The sequence below is a fragment of the Benincasa hispida genome, chromosome 3 (assembly GCF_009727055.1).
Source record: "Benincasa hispida cultivar B227 chromosome 3, ASM972705v1, whole genome shotgun sequence".
Taxonomy (NCBI): domain Eukaryota; kingdom Viridiplantae; phylum Streptophyta; class Magnoliopsida; order Cucurbitales; family Cucurbitaceae; genus Benincasa; species Benincasa hispida.
Window position 1 is genome coordinate 24,308,918 of NC_052351.1, and position 9,043 is coordinate 24,317,960.

Consider the following 9,043-nt stretch of genomic DNA (forward strand, 5'->3'; position numbering starts at 1 on the left):
TGAGCTAGCAAAGGGACCTAATGGACCTACTGATCATGAGCTCCAATAATCTGAGATTAACCGGCTAAACTCTTTAACTTAGTTAACCAACATTCATTAACTATCGAGACAATTCATCATAGCCCAGTAGTTGCACTCTCCCTACTATAAATATATTTTTGTCCCTCGATATAACCATAATTAGTAAGTTGACCCTTCATTGGTTGTTTGTAATTACAACTGGGCCAAAATTATTGGATTTACCCCTGCAATTACATCTGGTTCCTTAAGTCCCACCGATCCTCTAATGAACATTTGGTATGTGGTCCAACCACCAAACCAAGTCCCTCTCAGCCAATAAGAGTGTGGAGCCCGTTATTCAAGACTCAGAGTTAGCACTTAAGAGAACAACCTATTTACTATCCTTAGAATAGGGTAGGAGCAAATTCCATCTTGCAAGAATATGTACCCAGCTATCTACCCAGTCTTATCCCTAAAATGGTAGGCTTGTTGACTCACGAACTCAGGCCACAGTCACAGATGTAAATTAAAGGATAATCCCAAATAAATAAGAGTTCATAGTTAGCTCAGGATTAAGATTGAGTTACCTGGGTCATCATATTAATATAGTCAGACTTAATAATAAACGATATTATAAAGTAAAAATGATTGTTTCGCGGTTCGGTTTTATGCAAACTCATTGCGTAGGATGCCTCCACTTGCATGTCTTCACATGAACGATTCAGGATCACATCGTTTGCATTAAATACAAAGTGGGTCGTATTCGATAGTGTTTTTAGAATAAGGTACCCAACCTCTGTCTCTTATACACATCTAGATGTGTATAAGAGACAGTCCCTATACTATAGACCGTTTTGGCTATTACTCGAACTTGATCCACTTTTATGTCTCCACATATAGTTCAAATATTCATGCTATAGCCAAGGGTTCTTAGTTTATTGGATTTAGAATTTTTAAATGCAATTCACATATACAATAACATCTTTACTAAATAAACCTCAATAATAACTTTATTGTAAAATAGGATCCATTTATTGTTTACAAACCATGAAGTTTAAGACATAAAACCCAATAATTATTTGTTTTCCTTTTCCCTCTTCAAAAAAATTCCTCAAATTCCAAACTAACTTAATTTTTTTTCCGAATCCCAATTAATTCCTTCCAAAATTCCAAAATTCCAAAATAAAATTCTAAACTTAAAACTCAAAATAACAACCAAATACTTTTAGATAATTAAATTATAAATTATCTCAAAATTGGGTGGGTTGTTATATTCTTCCCTCCTTAAGAAACTTTTGTCCTCAAAAGTTATAATCCTGAAAAAGCTTTGGGTATTGAGTTCTCATATCGTCTTCTCCCAAGTTGTTTCCTCGAATTGATGATTCTGCACAAAGAACTTTGACTAGAGCTATCTTCTTGTTGCGCAACGTCTTCACCTCTCGAGCCGAAATGTGCTCAGGTTGCTCCTCATAACTCAAGTTCTCATTCAAATGCAAGGCTTGTAATCTATCACATGGGACGAGCCTACTACTTTTGGGATTGGTGTCATAATTTTCCCGGTGATCTCGTAGTTTGTCAAATTTCTGTACACATTGTTATTAATAAAATAAATGTTATTTTATATGCATTTACTCAAATCCAATAAACTAAGATCCGTGGTTATTTCATGTAACTTAATCATGTATGTGAGAGATATAAGTGGATCATGCCTTAAGTAATCACCTAAATGGTCTGTAATAAATGGATAAAGGAAGGATATCTTATCCTGATGACACTACGAATGCGACCTGCATTGTAGATATTACAAGTCTTGTAAAAATGGTCTGATCCTGATCATTCATGTGGAGACATGTGAGCGAGGGTATCCTATACAAAGAGTTTGTATAAGACCAGACCACGAGATGATTAGTCTCTTTAGATAACTATTGATAATTAAGACATTTCACTAAAATGACCATAGGTGACATGACCTTAATCCTGAGTCAGTTGGGAACTTCTGTCTATGAGGGTGGTCCTTTGATTTGTATGGGTGAGAGTGGCTAGATTGCCAACTCAACAAGCCTACCATTTTGGGGATTTGTCTAATTGGGGAGCTTGGAACTCAGCTACACAAGACAGAATTCACTCCTTCCTCGAAGCAGGGGTAAATAGATAAGTTGCTCCCTTAAGGGCTGATTTCAGGTCTTAATATAGTGGTCACACCCTCTCTTTGGAAGAGAGGACTCATTCATAGTAGGACTATGGATTATTGTTCATTAGAGGAATCAACGGTACTTAAGGAGTTGGATGTAACTACAGAGGCAAAATAGTAAATTGGCCCAGCTGTACTTACGAGCGATTTGTGAAAGGTCATCGCATTGTTGATTAGTCATATGGATACAGGAATATATCTGTAGTGCAAAGAGTGCAGTTGTCAGTCTTTAGTGGAGTGACCAACAGTTAACGGATGGCGGATCTTGTGATTAAAGAGTTTAATAAGTTATTCACGTATCATTGGAGCTTCAAGCTACAGGTCTGTAAGATCCTCTTGGTAAATCAATGGATTCAAGTTGAGAATAAGTTTTTGGGTTATTTAAAGTGTTCAAATTAACAAGAGAGAATTTGATTATATATGATATAATTAAATTGGTTCAATTATACGTGATATAACTTATTTGATGTATTAGATACATTAATTGGAGGAATTGATATAAATATGATTTGTACTAAATAAAGGAGAAAAGAATTATGGTTTAAATATTACATATGATGTGATATTAAAACTATAGGTTATAAATATAATATGATAAGTTAGTTATTATATTTATTTATGACAAAAAAAATTATGGGATAATTGTTTAGTTGGTTATTTATTTTCTCCATTAATCGTACAAGTGGGAGGTTAATTTTAGTTTGAATAACTGAAGAATAAAATAAAAAGAGTTTTCATTTTTATGGACAATCACTTCATTATTGAGATTACTAATTGATCGCTCACGAGAGACTATACGATAGCCCTTTCAAGAGATTGCTAGATGATTGAGTACCCACTGTCTATACGATAGACTAAACCTTTCTCCTACTTACTCAATCATGTAGCTCGATCGTATACTTCCTCCTTCTCTCTACCAAATTCACATAGAGTCCACACCTCTTGGATTCTCACTTCGAGAATACCAAGATTGTCGAGCGGTAGTGTCGTGGGGTTGTTGTTTGAGGATCAGATAGTTTGTGATTATGACTAGAGCGAGAGGTTGCTAGACGGTTGCGCACGAGAGCGAGAGATTTCCAGAAGAAGAGTTCTTCAAAGGTATGTCTCTCAATTCCTTTTGTTTTAGTAAGAAAGCATGCTGTAATTTTCTCTATAATGCATAACTCTTCTTGTATGTTTGTGTATGCGTTTATTCTTTCACAATGGGCTTGGAAAGATCTTGCTTTCGCTCACTAGTTCTCTTGAATAAGAGTTCCTTCAGCTACATACTTCCTCAACATTTAGACAAAAAACATTATGAACTTCAGAGAGAGACGGTGGCAATACTAACCAATATGCCACAAAGCCAATTTGCTCAAAGACCTCAAAAGGTCCAATGAAATGAGGACTTAGCTTCCCTTTTCTACCAAACCTCAGAACACCCTTTATATGTGCTACTTTAAAAAAACACCTTAAAATACACTTATCACCTACCTCGAATTCCAAGTTTTTATGCTTGACATCAACATAACTTTTCTGCATGCTCTGAGTTGTTTGCATATGTGCTCTGATCTTTTGCATCATTTCATTTATAGTCTACACAAACTTAGGTTCTAATAATTTTCGTTCACCAATCTCATCCCAAAATACAAGAAATCTGTAATGCTTCCCATACAGGACTTCAAATTGTGACATGCCATTAGTAGCCTTGTAATTGTTATTATAAGAAAACTCTATTAGATGCAAGTGAGAGTCCCAACTCCTTAAAAACTCTAGTGCACAAACATGTAACATATCCTCTAGTGTTTGGTTCAAATGCTCCATTTGCCCATCTATCTATAGGTGGAAAGTTATGCTGAAATCCAACCAAGTACTCGATGTTTCCTGAAGACTCTTCCACAAACTAAATGTAAAATGAGAATCTCTGCCAGACACGATAAATACAAGTGCTCCATGTAATCTCATCACCTCTTTCATGTATATCTGAGTCCCTGTTCATTGAATATGTAGACTTCCCCAGAATGAAATGCGCTAACTTAGTGAGTCTGTCCACTATAACCCATATCATCATATATCCTTTCATTGTCCTTGGCAACTCCATAATGAAATCCATAGACACATTATCCCGCTTCCATTCTAGTACGCTTAGGGGATGCAACAAGCCCATTGGCTTCTGTCTCGGGGCTTTCACCTACTGGCACACTAAACATATGAAACCCGAATCCTATTTTCCCTACTTAGGTCAGTAATTAGGGAAATAAAAGGGTATAAGTTAATTTTATGTTGTAGGAAGAAGGTTAGTGAAAAAGGAAGAAGAAATTCTAAAGTGTGGAAATAAGACTCTCGGGTGGCTTTATGTTGGCTTAAGTAAGTGAAAAATTGGCTAAGTATAGAAGCCAAGAGTAGGCATGCGTTGGTGTTAGGAAGCATTGACGCATGAGGTTATGTGAAACCAAGTGTTGAACCCAAGGACAAATTATGCGTTGAAGTTAAGGCCCATGTTGGACGCATGAAGACCCATGCATTGGTATGAGGCGTGGCTAAGCTAGGCATCATGCGTTGGAATGTGATACTTGACAAGGAAAAGTATGAGTGCTAGGTAGCCGTGCGATGGCATGAGGTGTTGGCCAAGCATTGGCATGAGTGGGTTGCTCATACGGGAATGTCGTTAGGCATTGACAAGGCATGCAACAACTAAGGGGCTTGCGAAGTTAGTGACCATACGCACAAGGTATGTTAGGCGTTGGTGTAAGGCTAAGCGTTGAGCCTACCGCACGCATGCAAGTGATGCGCTGATGTTTGGGCGCATGGTATGGGTGAGGAACATATTAAACGGTCACAAGAGTCTTGCATGATCGTGCAATGAGGAAGGGCCATCGTGCAACGAGGAAGAGCTTGATTGCGCGCAAGCGTGGACGCTGGGCGTTGGGGCATTACACAAGGATGATCGCATATTTTCTTGCGGGGCTGCACGATAAATGTTAGACGATGAGGTATACGACATGCGCTAGAGTTGCACGATAAGCGCAAGGCTGAGCATTGAGGTTGGGCGTGCGTGCTGACCAGTGTGCGATGATGAGTGCAAGGTGCTGGGTACTCGATGTACGCTAGAGCTATGCGATGAAGCTAGGCAATATGCGATGATGAGCATGTGTTGTACGCTGGGACTACACAATGAAGCAAGACGATGTGCACTAAAGCAATGTGATAAACGTGACAAGGCTGTGCGATGCTCATGCGATGCCAAGGCTTGGAAGAACATGCGATGAAGGTATTTTGTGATGGTCTATGAAGTATGTGTCAATCATTAGGCATAGGAAGGAGATGCATTGATAAGTTTTGCCATACGTTGATAGTGTGTTATGCGTTGATGTTGAAGGGTAAAGGGATGTAACAAAGCTTGTCCATGTGCCTAGGAAGTTGACGTTAGTTGATTGCATTAGAAGGGCAAGCCAAGACCTATGCGTTGGTACTATGTGATGGCTAGGGAATTTGAGGTTAGAAAAGGCTTCATGGGCACTTGTGGCAAGAGTAGCCTGGACATGGAGTTGGTGTTGTGGTGGCATGCGATGGAAAGGATGCGATGGTCATAGTCCTAGTTGAACGCACGCGCCAAGGGTGAGTCATGCGAGAAGAAAAGTATGTGGCCAAGTAAAGGCTTGCGATGAATTAAGGTTAGTGTGGCACAAGGGAGGGTGATGCGATGGCCAAGTCATGCGATCAAGTAAGCATGCGGCCATGGAGTTGGAAGGATGTGATGACAAGGAAAACTTAAAGGACAAGATTGAGTTGCTAACTCATCCGGACAAGTGCCTAAACTGAGAGGAGTTTGAGCTTAAGTTAGGAGGAGGTGGATGAATATTGAAGCATGCAACAAGAACTTGTGCATGAGGAGGACAGCGTAAACTTCATGCAAGCAGGAAGTGGCATGGAAGTAGGTGGCGGCAAAGCAAGGTGAAGACACTCCAAAAGTTCCTTAGTAGAAGGTGTCATGCGTTGGAGCATTCTAAGGGCCTATAAATACCTCAACAATGTTTCCATTCAGTTCACAACACAATTCTCTTCAAAGAAAGTTAGGAAGAGTGGTTGAAGGAAAGTTTGGAGTAGGCCTTGCATTGATCATGAAGAGCATGCATTGATAGCAAGAACCATGCGTTGATCAAAAGGTAGAAGGTGCAGGTGTTGTTCAGGCATTGGGGGCAGACTGTAGCACTAAGTTCAAATGAAGAGTTCTCCCAAACTACTCATGCAAATCAGGTGATTCTTGAGCCAAAATCTTAGAAATTGAGTGTAGTTTTCGGGAGAGGGTTGCCACAAGGGAAATCTAAGAAAATGGCTATCAAAATAAAAGGAAACCGAGAGGTGTTCACAGAAGTTTTGACAGCCAAGCAAAGTGGAGAAATCTTGAGATTCTGAGCTCTTGAGGTGGAGTTTGAAGCTCAAATTTTAAGGGTTCAAAAGGAAGCCAGAGGAAACTAGGGAACTTAGAGAGATAAAGGTTCCAACAAAATAAGGTGAGTGGTATTCTTTTAAGGTATTAAGCATATCTTTTATGATATATGTTTATGTTATGAATGAGTAGCCAGAATGAGAATGAGAATATATGATCGGGATGGTCAGGGGGTTAACAGACCTAGTTCTTGAGCCCAGAGTAGAATCTCACGTGATGGTCAGAAGGCCATAAAGCTTAGTTCCTGAACCTGAAAAAGAAACCTCATATGGGATGGTCAGAAGGCCGACAGGCCTAGCTTCTGTGCCCATAAGCGGGGATCTATGTGCACATAGGGAACATAGGAGATTAAGCATTTATGATAAGTATTAGTTTTAATTATCTACCGTGTGTGTAGGTAGGGTTGAGAATAGACTCATTCGAGACTGAGGTTTGGATGTTGACCTCGTAATGTGATATGCTTTTATAAGTTGAAATAGACATGTTATACTGTTACCACTCACTGAGTTTCTTGAAGCTCATTCTTCTCTTTCATGTTTTCCTTCCCAGGTAATGAAGAATGAGGAGTTCCAGGGTACTGCTAAGGTCAAGGTCTGCCACGTCACAACCACACTTCCATATGTAAGTTATTGTTGTAAACATTTATATTTAAGTTTGAAAGTTGTATAAACATTATACTATTTGTAATCAAATAATTTTAGCCAAACAGTTGTTGCTTATTTCCTTGGCTTTAAGTTCAATGAGTGATAAAGGTTAAGATGGGCAATAAGTATCACAAAAGGGTAGTATCTGTCGTCCTTACGCCTCCTTTCGGGTTCAAGAGGTGAATTCAGGAGAGGTTGTGACAAAACACTTACTGAAAAACTATGCTATCTCTATTTTCATGTCATACCTATTGGGTTGTATGTCCTAAAACTCGCAGTTTTTTATGTTAAATATTTTTTTATTATCAATAAAGATGTTATTGATATTTATGCAATAAAACTATTATTGAATAGGTAAATTGTACTTGTATAGTCTAAATCCAATAAACTAAGATTTATGGCAATTACATGAATACTTGAACTTTATGTAAAGACATAAAGATGGATCACGTTCGGGTAAATAACCAAAATGGTCTATAGTATATGAATAAGGTTTGGTACCTTATTCTGGTAACACTATCAGATGCGGCCCACTTTGTAGATAGTACAAACGATATGATCCTGAATCGTTTATGTAGAGACATGCGAGTGAGGGAATCTTATGCAATGAGTTTATATACGATCAGGACCAAGAAATAAGTCACTCTTACTTTATAATGTTTTTTACTATTTAAGACCGACTGTTTCAAATCAATGACCTAGGTAACTCGATCTGAATCCTGAGCTAACTATGAACTCCTGTTTATTCGAGATTATCTTTAGATTTGCATAGGTGAGGTTGGCTCAACAACGTCGACTCAATAAGCCTCCCATTTTAGGGGTAAGACTGAGTAGATAGTTAGGGACATAGGGTACAAGATGGAATTCACTCCTACTCGATTTAGAGATAGTAGAGAGGTTGTTCTCTAAAGTACTGATTCCAGGTTTTGAACAAGGGGCCCCATCCTCTCATTGGCTTGAGAGAGACTCGGTTTAGTAATTGGATCACAAACCAATTGTTCATTAGAGGATTAATGGGACGTAAGAACCAAAATGTAATTTCAGGGTAAAACAGTTTTAGACCCAGCCGTTATTACGAACAACCTGTGAAGGGTCAATTTACTGATTATAGTTAAATTAAGTGGACATAAATATATCTACAGTGAGGAGAGTGCAACCATCGAGCTATAGTGGTGTGTCTCAGTGGTTAACAAATATTGATTGATTCGGGTTAACGAATTTAATCGATTAATCTCAGATCGTTGGAGCTCATGATCTGTAGATACATAAGGTCTCTTCACTAGCTCGTAAAAGATTAAACCTTGGATTAGAATATTGAGTGAATTTGGAGTGTTCAAATTCAGTTTACGGTTTCAATTTGAAATGTTTAAATTTCATTTTAGGATTTTAATTTCAAGTGTTCAATTTCAATTTAGGGTTTGGATAATTGTATTTGATATAATTGACGTTTAATTTTGTTAAAATTAAACATAATTGGAGAGTTCAAATATTTAAATAGTGATTTAAATATTTAGGTGTTTTATTAATTTAATATTTCGATATTAAATTATTATTTTAATTAATTATTTAAAATTAAATCAATTTTCAATTTTCAATTTGATTTTCAGAAATTGAATTTTCATTTGATGAATTTAGAATTAAATCTATTTGAAAATTGGAAAATAAATTTGGTCAGTGGAATAATCCAACTTTTGGAAAATTGAAATGGATTAATCCACATTTGAAAACTTAGCTCACTTACTAATGCTATTTGATGTGTCTTTTGGCTGAATGTGGAAG